Source organism: Tupaia chinensis, unplaced genomic scaffold (assembly GCF_000334495.1).
Source record: "Tupaia chinensis unplaced genomic scaffold, TupChi_1.0 Scaffold144255_1, whole genome shotgun sequence".
NCBI lineage: Eukaryota > Metazoa > Chordata > Mammalia > Scandentia > Tupaiidae > Tupaia > Tupaia belangeri.
Genome location: NW_006204113.1, coordinates 2,363,317 through 2,372,712, shown reverse-complemented (window position 1 = coordinate 2,372,712; position 9,396 = coordinate 2,363,317). Strand labels below are relative to the sequence as shown.

At 42.7% G+C, this 9,396-nt stretch overlaps 1 pseudogene; it reads right to left on the bottom strand.

Annotated features, from left to right (window-relative positions):
- Positions 1-5,722: 5,722 nt before the first annotated feature.
- On the bottom strand, positions 5,723-7,247 carry LOC114005672 (cytochrome c oxidase subunit NDUFA4 pseudogene; annotated as a pseudogene).
- Between the last annotated feature and the right edge of the window lie 2,149 nt (positions 7,248-9,396).

Sequence of the window (9,396 nt, the reverse complement as noted above, 5' to 3'; positions counted from 1 at the left end):
GGCCGCCCCCCCCCTGCCGCAGGAGCCCTAGAAGCCGAGTAGGGACGGTTCGGGTGCACATATTCTAAAAAGCAGCCGGGGCACCTTCTATGCCTCCCCACAGTACTCACGCTCGCCGCCTTGCCAGGGTTACAGTGACAGTGGCTTTGACAAGGACGCAAATCCGTTCTCCCGGAGCTTCTCGCTTCTCCCTAGGAAGACGCGCCCACCCGGCTTATGGTAAGCTGGCGCCACCTGCCGGCCGCATGGGCTCCCCGCAGAGCTTTCCAGGTCCGCCGCAACTCCAGGTGTAGGGGAGTTAAAGGTGGGGAGTTTGAAGGGACAGCCCCAGACTTCCTAGTCATAAGCATGCCTACGTAGTGTCGCTGAAAGCTTATATTCCCGGAGCTCCATCACAGACTTGCAGAATTAGAAAGGCCCAGAAATCTGTATTCCTAACAGGCGCCCAGGCAAGTGTGGGAAATGGGAAGAAGCGAACAAGCTAAAGCAGACAAAGGCTTGTCTTAATCGTCGTACTAACCAAACTCTCGCTGGGCCCGTAAGTCTCTGGATGAGAAAATTCTGGAAACCTAATTCCCCAGAACTCCTACACCCACAGGAACTTGAGAAGGCGCAATAGCATCGTAGCTGCCAAATTGGGCTTTTTCTTGAAACCATTGAAAAAATAATTACTGGTGTTAGGCTGAATTAGCATATGTTAGACTGAGTTAGTATAGGCCGATTGTGTCACCGGATAAATCTATCTTTGGACTCTACACTAGAACCAGCAGATGGCATAGTGATTACATCGCTGGACTCCCACGTAGTCAACTGTGGTTCAAATCCCAGACCCAGTGGCTTAAAACTCACGGACTTCGTGATCAAAATTTGGAGAAGGGATTGTCTCGCTTTCTGTCTTTCCAGAGAGCACAGGTGGCCTATAGCAAAAATCTCTCTTTAAAAAATTGCAGATTAGGGCCATGAAAGACCTGCCCAGACTTCACCCTCCAGTCCCCCAGATCTAGCCAGGAGCCAGATTAGAACACCCTCTTTATTCTGTCTCTCTCCTCTCTTTTTTTTTTAAAAACTTCTTAGCTATTTTGTCTTGCTAATCCTTACCTTTCCCCTTCCCCCATAGGACAAGCCAATCAGCAGCCATCTATATTTGAGGTCTGAACGGGAATGGAGGTGCAGTTTTTATTTTTTGCTTAAATTTTTTTTTTCATTTTTCCTTGTTTTTTTTTATTTTTATTTTCATTTTCCTTTTATTTTCCCCCCCCTTTTCACTTTTCTGCTCAGCCTCCACACACTGATTTTCTAGGCAAGTCAAGGTGCTCAATAGCCAAATATCTAACCCTTTTAGGGTTAATATAATCCTCAAATATTTCCTTAAATCAGCTGCACAAAGAGAGAAAAACGGTACTTTTTAGAGATTGCAGGTAACTTCTTGCATTCCTTTGAATGCTCAGATTTAACTCAAAAAACTAGGGAAAAAGATGGACAATCGATCAGATGGCCAGAAACCACTGCAGAGGTACAAGAAATATGAATAAAAACAAGAAAATATCTCTCCCGTAAGGGAAAAGAATAACTCTTCTTCCTCCACAGACAATACAGGAGAACTCATGGAAATGTCAGATAAAGAATTTAGAATATTGGGACCAGCAGTTAGCGTAATGGCTAAATGTTTTTTTTCATTTTTCCTTGTTTTTTTTTATTTTTATTTTCATTTTCCTTTTATTTTCCCCCCCCTTTTCACTTTTCTGCTCAGCCTCCACACACTGATTTTCTAGGCAAGTCAAGGTGCTCAATAGCCAAATATCTAACCCTTTTAGGGTTAATATAATCCTCAAATATTTCCTTAAATCAGCTGCACAAAGAGAGAAAAACGGTACTTTTTAGAGATTGCAGGTAACTTCTTGCATTCCTTTGAATGCTCAGATTTAACTCAAAAAACTAGGGAAAAAGATGGACAATCGATCAGATGGCCAGAAACCACTGCAGAGGTACAAGAAATATGAATAAAAACAAGAAAATATCTCTCCCGTAAGGGAAAAGAATAACTCTTCTTCCTCCACAGACAATACAGGAGAACTCATGGAAATGTCAGATAAAGAATTTAGAATATTGGGACCAGCAGTTAGCGTAATGGCTATGTCGCTGGACTCCCATGTAGTTGACCGCACTTCGCGTCCCGGTCCCGGTGGCTTAAAACTCATGCCGGGTGCTTGTGCATGCCTGTCCAAGATCCCGAGAGGAGAATGGAGGAGAAGGGATTGCAGTGTGGCCATCCCCGGGGGGTGATTTCTCACGTTCTGTCTCTCTGTCTCTCTGTCTGGTGAGCACACGTGCCCTATAGCGAAAACCTCTCAAAAAAAAAAAATTTTAGAATATCATAGTGATAAACCTAACAGAGATGCGAGAGAGGAGGAGAGGCAACAAATTCCAAAAGGGGCAGGAGGAAAGAGCCGAGTTCCAGGAGGTGAGGAAGTTCCTGCAGGATCTGAAAGAGCAGAGACACATCATAATAAAGAATCAAACGCAATTGTTAGAGATGGAGACTGTAATTCAGGAAATCAAAACCTCCCTTGAAAATATTAAAAGCAGATTAGATCATGTAGCAGATCAAATCTCAGATGTAGAAAACAGAACCTCTGACCTAGAAAAATTCACCAAAAAGTCTGAGAAAATAACCCCTCAAAAAAATGAGAATAACATATGAGTAATACTAGATAGCACTAAATGCCCAAACATCCAGGTCATTGGTATCCCAGGTGGTGAAGAAACTAATAAGGGGATTGCTAATCTATTCCATGAAATCCTGGAAGAAAACTTTCCAAACCTAGAGAGGTACTCAACATCCAGATCCAAGAACTACAAAGGACCCCACACAGAATCAGCCCAAGAAGATCTTCCCCAAAGCACGTCATAGCCAGACTGACCAAAACCACAGACGGAGATAAGATAAGAAAATTGGCAAGAGAGAAACGTCAAGTCACTTTCAAAGGATATCCCATTAGGCTAACGTCAGACCTCTCATCAGAAACAATGAGCAAGGAAAGAATGGGAAAATATATTCAAAGTATTAAGTGAAAAACAATTTCAACCAAGAATACTATGCGCTGCAAGATTATCTTTCATATGGGAAAAAAAAAGACAAAAACATTCTCAGTTAAACAAAACCTGAAAGAATCTGCCAACACCAGACCAGCTCTCCAAGAAGTGCTGAAGGGAGTGCTATCCCAGGAGAACTAAAGTCAGACACACAGAAATAAGAGTACCAAAAACAACAAAGAGGATGCCCAGCCTCATGGCAGGGACAAGTCTGGAGTTGAGTGCTAACTTCCAGAGTTTAAATGGGCAGAGCAGACCACAGTAACACTGCAAATCCAGTAGAAGAGAGAGCAAATGCATGAGACTAAACTAGTGAAATAGAATTTTTTTTACTTTAGACTGAAACATTACTGGGGTTTTTTTGATGCTTTGATTTCCATAGTTAAGGATTTTTGTCTTCTCTTGAACTGTTGATAGATTCATCTGCCTACTACTTTTTTTAAGAATTATTTTATTTAACTTTATTTATACATTTATTTATTATTTCGACCAGAGAGGGACAAAGTGTGTGTGTGAGAGAGAGAGAAAGCAAGCTGCCAGGTCTGGGATTTGAACTGTAGTTGGCCATGTGGGAGTCCAGCACCCTTAACCACCATCCCACCTGCTGGTCCTCTACCTACTATTTGATCTGAAGCCTAACCTTTTTCCTGGATTTAAGTTTTAAGCAAATTTCTCTTAACATATTTTGATTTATATCTATTAAAACTAAAACTTTTGGGGGGCTAGCAGGTAGCGTGGTGGTTAAGGGCACTGGACTCCCACATGGCCGACTGCTGTTTACGTCCCTAACCTGGCTGCTTGCTTTCTTACTTGCCCTCTGTCTCGCTCGCTCTCGCTCTCACTCTGTCTCTCTCCAGTCAAATTAAAATAAATAAATGGATAAATAAATAAAGTTAAATAATTTTTTTAAACTAAAGCTTTTTTAAATTAAAATGCTTTTAAAAATATCTATTAATACCCATTTAGTGACTGCAGTAAGCTACATAGCCCTAGGTACATGCTACTTTATAGTATGTTCACTTTACTCACTGAAGTTTATGCCTAAAGTCAGACATGTGTTCATAGATATGCATATATCAGCTCTGCTTGCTAGCAAAAGTTTTTAAATTAATTAAAATCTTTAGTGAATCAATAAACTGTGAATAAAAGCAAGGAAAACAACTGTGGATATCAGAGGATGAGCAGTGGAGAATCAAGAGGGAAAAAAGCAAAATATATAAGAAACAAGAAATAGAGAATTATTTGTTGACAATAACTTGTATCGTAATATCCTTGATTGAGCCAATATACAGTGTATTCTGTATAGAAAATCTCATTTTGTATACTGTATTGATGTACAGTGAATGAATATAAATAAATAATTTTTTAATTGCTTTCTTACCAATGGGGGGTGGCGGGGAACTTTCTTGGCCAGGCACAATGGGGGTGCACTGGACCCACCTCCTGAGCATGACAGCTGTGCCGTGCATGCTGGTGACACAGGCTGAGCCCGGGGTAGGTCACAACATGAAGACCTGTTGTGGTGTGTCTGTCTGTCTGTCTCTTCCTCTGTCTCTCCCACACTTGTAGAAGAAATAAATGAATAAATTTCTTTATTTTACAGTTTCTTCCCTTTTGTACAAACACGTTGTTTCTGGTTAATTTCTGGGATGACGCCTCCTAACTGCTCCAGCCTCTTCTGTACCCTTCTGTTGCAGTGAAAGCCAGGTACCTGCCATGGCCTACCAACCCGAAAAGCGACTGCTCCCTCCCCTTACTGCTCCGACCTCTGCCTGCTGCTCCAGCCAGGCTCTTCTGTGTTCTAGTCACTCTAGGAATTTTCCCTAGGAGCCTTTGCACCTGCTGTTTGTTTTCTATTCCTGGGTCTCTTCCTCCAGATGAACCTTTAGTTTACCTCTTGTAAGACTTTGCTCAAGACCACCTTATTTAAAAAAAAAAAAAAAAGTTATTTAATTTTATTTTTAATTTGCTACAGGGCATGCACTCTCACCAAAGACAGAGAGAGAAAGAGAAGGAAAGTGAGAAAGCAAGCCACCAGGTCTGGGACTCACACCTCAGTTGGTGATGTGACAGGCCAATGCCCTAACCACCAGCCACCTGCTGGTCCCCATCTTATTTAAAACTTGCAAAGAAAATTCCTCATACTCCATCTCTGTTTAATTTTTCTTCAAAGATTTGACTAAGATATACTACTTTCTTTTTTTAACAATGTTTGATTTTCTTTGTTTTTGAGAGAGAGAAATTTTTTGTTATAGGGTGAGTGCATTGCCAGAGAGACAGAGGTAGAGAAACAGAAACCTTATTTATTTATTTATTTATTTATTTCTCTCTTTGTTTGTTGTGATTTTCAAACCACCAGGTCCGGGACTTGAATTGTGGTTGGCCATGTGGGAATCCAGTGCCTCAACCACCGTGCCACCTGCCGGCCCACTACTTTATAATATACCATGTAAGTTATTAATTTGGTTGTCTCCTTACTAGAAGTTAAGCTCCACGAGTGCAAGAATTTAGTTAGTTTTGTTCACTCCTTTATCACCAGGGTCTGGAATAGTAGAAGATAGTCAAAACAGTATTTGTAGAATGTTAAAGAAAGAGTTTCTATTCTGATCATTTCTTTGTCTTTCAAGTTTCAGATATTTATTAGCCAGTGTAAATCTCCACACATCCAAATGATTTCCTTAAAGAAGAAATATTTCCTGGTTAAGTGGAAAATCGTATGGATGGCTTCTGGAAGACCTTCATTATAAGCAGCTTTAGAGTGAAACAAAGTGTGGGCCTTCTTTCTTCAGGTTGCTGTAATCCTCGTTCACTGAGTACAACCTGCATTGATCGTTGGGACCCAGCTTGTTCCAGGGTTCAGGGTTATTCTTTCTGTCCCAAGAGACATCAGGATTGAACACCGCCAAACACATGAGATAGTGCTGCTCCCGAACCTCCAGCTCCCGTAAATAGAAACAGGGGAATCAAACTTGGATGCTTCTTGGCCGGGCTCAGGATCTGGCGGAGCCTGTGTGTGGTGGAGGACACCCACCCAAAAGCAGCGAACAAATCTGCCGGGCCAGAGACTAAATACTCCTCACAGAGGTGGTGCGGACGCCCCTTATCCTGATCATCTCTAATAGTTTCCAGCTGGTCAGTGTCTGCTGCTGCCCTCCGACCCCCAATCCTCATACTGCTATATTTGAAAAATAAGTTTAGATGAAAACTTGATTCACAGATGTGGCATGCATTTATAAGAATGGCATTATAGCAGTTCAGAATGATCGAAGTTGGAATTTTTAGGTTAGGAGTAGACGTGCTCCTCTAAGTCAGTTGGTTGAAAATGAAACCGTTTTCCCTTCATAAATAGTGTGAACACAAGTGTACTTAATGGCGTCAAGAGGGAAGACAATTAAAGGCTTTCAAATGCTGAACATACACTTTTGAAATGGAAGGGGGAAGACAAGCTCACCAAACCTACAGACGCTTCCTGTGCATTTCAGGGAAAGCTAGAACACTCAGGAAAGTGTGACATTCAGCAATTTAGAAGCAAGTTAGAAATTCATAGCAAAAATGTCAGAAAGGAACCGTCCTGGCGGTTTCTAACATGAAATAAACCAAGCTTAGATTCACACGGCAGTCACTGAGTGACGTTTGGGGGTGGGAGAGGCGCAGATTATACTTCATGTATGTATACCCAAGTGCACAGAACAATCTAGATACCCAAGCCAAGTACTTTTTCCTTAGCAAGAGAGTTCCTCCTTCAAGGCTAGAGGCTTTTTAGCTCAAGGAGCCATCCTTTCTTTAGTGAGGAGCTGCTGGTGCAGGCTATGGCGAGTGGGGACTCCCCATCCTGCCCGACTATATGAATAGACCGTGAGGTCAAACACTTGGTTGTGGGGAGCTCAGCTGACATCTAGAAGAAATAAAATACAACAAAACTCTGAATTCTGATGTGTCAGTCCCATAGAGGGCTACAAGAGACAGATCCCAAAATCGCTGCTGCTGATGTTAATCAGTTAGTGTCTGACTGTAAACAGCAGCGACATCCTAGCAGATACCTTCCCTACCTAACCGCCTCTTGCCAGAATCCTTAGGGACACTGAGTGAGGAAGGATGACTGTTCTATGGTCTCTTTTGCAAAAGATAAATTCCCAAGTTTGCAGGGATTTGGGAAGACACTGCTTCCAGACCTAGAAGTCTTTAAGATTTTGATGTTTGATTTTTTTTCTTTCTTTTTGAGAGAGAGATTTTTGCTATAGGGTGCATGTGCTCTCCAGAGAGACAGGAAGTGAGAAATCACCCCCTGGGGGGATGGCCATAAGGCAATCCCTTCTTCATTCTCCTCTCAGGAGAGTGCACACACACGCGCCCAGCATGAGTTTCAAGCTGCCAGGTCTGGGACTCGAAACACAGTCAACCACATGGGGGTCCAGTGCCTTAACCACTACACCATCTACGGGCCCCAATGTTTGATTTTCTTACTGATTGCAAGTAAAATACTAAATGGCGCTCTACACATTTTGTTTCTCAATGCAAAGCTCTTGTTGTTACAGAGGAGCTTCTCTCTTTTTCTGAACATTATCTAGTTGTAGAAAAACATTCAAAACTATTGCTTCAACAGTGGCATTTTAATCACACCATTTTAATCACACCAAAACACAAGCGCCTCTGAGGAAAAAAAGGAACTAGGAAAATGCTGGAGTTACAGATGTTCCCTAAAATCAAGTTCCTTCGCCCTGTGAGAGGGATTTCTCAGAAGCAACACTACATATTTGCTTAAATACATAGAACTCTATTAGCTAAAATGAGAATTTTCACAACAGTTGGCACCAAAAAAAAAAAAATGCAATGCAATTTGCCATCTCAAGAGGACTTCTCAGACCTTTTGCTTAGGGTTTTCCCATTTCCCTTTTTTTATTTTAGATATTTTTCTGGACATTGTTAGTAGGTTAGGACGAGAAAGAGAAGCATAGCATTTTGATGGCATTGTGAGGAAAGCTTCTCCTCTGAGAAGAGTCCAAGCTCCTTGGGTGCCATTGTTCCAGGGAATGTGATCTTGGGGTTTCAGGTGCCTGCACAGCAGGTGGGTGTGGGAGGAACCACCCTACAAATGGCACAGTGCCCCTTCCTGCTCTTCTTCCCCCTCTCTCCTCCTCCCACAGGCAGGTCCCCCTGTGGTACGACCTCAGGAGCAGGACAGGACCCCACACCTGGACAGCCCTTCTCCCAGGAACACTGCCTTCCTGAACCTTCCATGGGACAGTCCCTAGAGGCCTCCTGCACTCTGTGCTGTGACCTACTCCCTTTGCTCCCTCATTGACCCTACTGGGCCACTCAGAAAAGGACACTCCTGCTAAAAGTACACTGTTTGCTCTACTCCAGCACCTCTGCCCTCCTGACTGCCAGGCTCTGCAACTGGGAGATTTTTCTAGAGTCTTCTAGAATGTTGGTTCTAGCTGCCATTTCAGCCTCAGGCTGGTCTCCAGATCAGCTCTGACACAAAGGTGTGAGAAGGAGTCTGAGCGATGTTATCCTCATTACTGTGACCAAAACACTCAACCCAGGTTATGCTTTTAGGGAAAGTTCCAGAGTTTTTAAATACCTAACCGTGTGAATGCTGGCTATTCAGAAATCTAAATTTTAAAATTGCATTTGGAGAGGGAAGAGCAAGGGAAATAAGGAGGACTCTGACAGAAGGGTAACCAGGAATGGGCCCTCAGGAGAAGAGCAGGTCCTGAAGGTCCAGCTCTGAACCTTACCCTGAGCTTTGAACCTGCATGGCTCTGACACTAGAGCTTTAATTATTATGACTCTAGTCATAAAATGCTGGTTTTCCCACAGCAGCTGAGTTTGTTCCCATGGTCGTTTCTACACATCTTCTAAGCTGGAGCTAAAATTCCACTCTGATAAGCCAAACCCCCCTTTCATAGACAAAACAATGTAAGTTCCCATTGGAAACAAAAGTCTGTTTCTGTATTTAGTTTCTCTGAGATACCTGTTTATTTTAAATATCACTAAATGAAGAGCTAACTTACTATGTATTTATTTATTTTGGCCAAAGGCCATGTGCACTTACTGAAGAAAGAGGGAAAATGAGAAAACATCCCCTATGATGTATGATCACACCACAATCTTTTCTCTTCCCTTTCTCCCTCCTTTAGGGACTTTGGGCGCATGTTTGGGCGCATGCATACACACACACACACACGCACGCATGCAGGGCATGTTTCTCAAGCAGCTGGGTGCAGGATTTGAATCACATAGTTGGCCATGTGAAATTCAGCCATCTTAGGCCCACCCGGGCCCGGCTGCGGGCCCCCG